Genomic DNA, 3,477 nt, shown 5'->3' on the forward strand with positions numbered 1-3,477 from the left:
TATATTTTAGCTCACTGGTTAGAGGACAACCTGCAGAAGACAGTCAGCTACATATTGGAGTGATGCATTTAAATTTAGGGGTCGCTAAACAAAGGAACACAACACTTATTTGTCTTAACTCATCGATATTATGTTGAAATCAGTTGATTCTGGGAATAATGTGTACATCACTGGTTAGAGGACAACTCTTTTTTTGTTAGTCACTTTGTGTTGAATCACATAAATAGTACTCTTTCAATTCAGAGCCTGGATTTCCCCCAATGAGCCTAATATCCATATCATGTTGAAACCAATTGATAAGGGGGCAAACGTTTAGGGTTCTACTTTGTGACATTCTGACTGAATTACTGCAGAGTATATTAATATACTATATATTAAAACATTCTACATTGAGACATTAAAATACTCCTACTACAATGTTAAAACATTCTACATTGTGACATTAATTCATTGATATCATGAAACAACTCCTTCATATATAAATGTTCTGATATTTGATCAGAGATCTTTTATCAGATTATCTCTGGTCACAGCTAAGACGTTTCTCTCCTGTGTGTGTTCTCTGGTGTACTGTCAGATGGCCAGATCGAACAAAACTCTTCCCACATTGATCACAGCTAAACGGTTTCTCTCCTGTGTGTGTTCTCTGGTGCACTGTCAGATCTCCAGATTGCCTAAAACTCTTCCCACATTGATCACAGCTATAAGGTTTCTCTCCTGTGTGTGTTCTATGGTGTATAGTTAGACAGCTAGAAGAAGAAAAACTCTTCCCACATTGACCACAGCTATAAGATTTCTCTCCTGTGTGTGTTCTCTGGTGCACTGTCAGATGTCCAGATTGAATAAAACTCTTCGCACATTGATCACAGCTATATGGTTTCTCTCCTGTGTGTGTTCTCTGGTGTTGAGTCAGAGTTATAGATGCAGCAAAACTCTTCCCACATTGATCACAGCTGTAAGGTTTCTTTCCTGTGTGTATTCTCTGGTGCACTGTCAGATGTCCAGATTGAATAAAACTCTTCGCACATTGATCACAGCTATATGGTTTCTCTCCTGTGTGTGTTCTCTGGTGTTGAGTCAGAGTTATAGATGCAGCAAAACTCTTCCCACATTGATCACAGCTGTAAGGTTTCTCTCCTGTGTGTATTCTCTGGTGTACAGTCAGATGGCCAGATCTAGTAAAACTCTTCCCACATTGATCACAGCTATAAGGTTTCTCTCCTGTGTGTGTTCTCTGGTGTGATACCAGATGGCAAGATTGACCAAAACTCTTCCCACATTGACCACAGCTATAAGGTTTCTCTCCTGTGTGTGTTCTCTGGTGCAGAGTCAGAGAGCCAGATGTTGAAAAACTCTTTCCACATTGACCACAACTATAAGATTTCTCTCCTGTGTGTGTTCTCTGGTGTGATACCAGATGGCAAGATTGACCAAAACTCTTCCCACATTGACCACAGCTATAAGGTTTCTCTCCTGTGTGTGTTCTCTGGTGCAGAGTCAGAGAGCCAGATGTTGAAAAACTCTTTCCACATTGACCACAGCTAAAAGATTTCTCTCCTGTGTGGATTCTCTGATGAATTTTAATGCCTGATGAGGTGAATCTCTTCCCACAGTCAGAGCAGCGGTGAGATTTCTTCCCTGTGGGTCTCCACTGGTGTTTCTTGAGGTGTTCTGATGTGGAGAGACTCTTCTCTGCCTCTTCAGCATCATGTTGTTGTTGAGGCTCCCCAGATGATCCACGATAGTCCCGTATCTCTCCTGTGTGAACAACAAAGTCAGACGGTTAAAGGCCCACAACAGTAGAAATCCACTGTTTATTTGAGGTAAAAGGTGATGCCCAGAGGTCTGTTAAATTACTTTACAATTGTCTTAAGACAGTCAAACCTAATGAGGAAACCACTAGTTATGGATGTAGTATATCTGGTAATGAGGAAACCACTAGTTATGGATGTAGTATATCTGGTAATGAGGAAACCACTAGTTATGGATGTAGTATATCTGGTAATGAGGAAACCACTAGTTATGGATGTAGTATATCTGTCTGGAACAAAAATGGTGAGCAAAGATTTTAGTTTTCCACAATGTATTCTGAATATTACAGCGCAAGATCAGGAGTGCTACTCAAGGAAACTCACATTAAGCTCTGTGTCTATTCACTAATTCACCACCGTGTGGGAAAACTCAGGGGAGTTCTCATAGGCTGACAGCAACAATAGCCTCCATTTCCAGGTTGTTTATGAGTGCATTTCACATTACTATTGGATTACAACTGTTACGCTCGTTTGAATCTCCTGCTTAATATGTTTGTGTTATTGTCGCAAATCAACTGCTTTATACTTATAAAACACTTCAACCAGTAAAATGCTCTTTAGCTAGCTTTGCCATCAGCGTGAAACTGAGGGTTTGTACATTAAGTGTTTAACAAATTGGCCCACAACTTCACCTAACAACAACATAGACCTACTGTAGGACCTATAACTTCACCTAACAACAACATAGACCTACTGTAGGACCCATAACTTCACCTAACAACAACATAGACCTACTGTAGGACCCATAACTTCACCTAACAACAACATAGACCTACTGTAGGACACATAACTTCACCTAACAACAACATAGACCTACTGTAGGACCCATAATTTCACCTAACAACAACATAGACCTACTGTAGGACCATAACTTCACCTAACAACAACATAGACCTACTGTAGGACCATAACTTCACCTAAAAACAAGATAGACCTACTGTAGGACCCATAACTTCACCTAACAACAAGATAGACCTACTGTAGGACCCATAACTTCACCTAACAACAAGATAGACCTACCGTAGGACCCATAACAACAACATAGACCTACTGTAGGACCCATAACTTCACCTAACAACAACATAGACCTACTGTAGGACACATAACTTCACCTGATAACAACATAGACCTACTGTAGGACCCATAACTTCACCTAACAACAACATAGACCTACTGTAGGACACATAACTTCACCTAACAACAACATAGACCTACTGTAGGACCCATAATTTCACCTAACAACAACATAGACCTACTGTAGGACCCATAACTTCACCTAACAACAAGATAGACCTACTGTAGGACCCATAACTTCACCTAACAACAAGATAGACCTACCGTAGGACCCATAACAACAACATAGACCTACTGTAGGACCCATAACAACAACATAGACCTACTGTAGGACCCATAACAACAACATAGACCTACTGTAGGACCCATAACAACAAAATAGACCTACTGTAGGACCCATAACAACAAAATAGACCTACTGTAGGACCCATAACAACAACATAGACCTACTGTAGGACCCATAACAACAACATAGACCTACTGTAGGACCCATAACAACAACATAGACCTACTGTAGGACCCATAACAACAACATAGACCTACTGTAGGACCCATAACAACAACATAGACCTACTGTAGGACCTATAACTTC

The sequence above is a fragment of the Salvelinus namaycush genome, unplaced genomic scaffold (genome assembly GCF_016432855.1).
Source record: "Salvelinus namaycush isolate Seneca unplaced genomic scaffold, SaNama_1.0 Scaffold27, whole genome shotgun sequence".
Classification (NCBI taxonomy): Eukaryota; Metazoa; Chordata; class Actinopteri; order Salmoniformes; family Salmonidae; genus Salvelinus; species Salvelinus namaycush.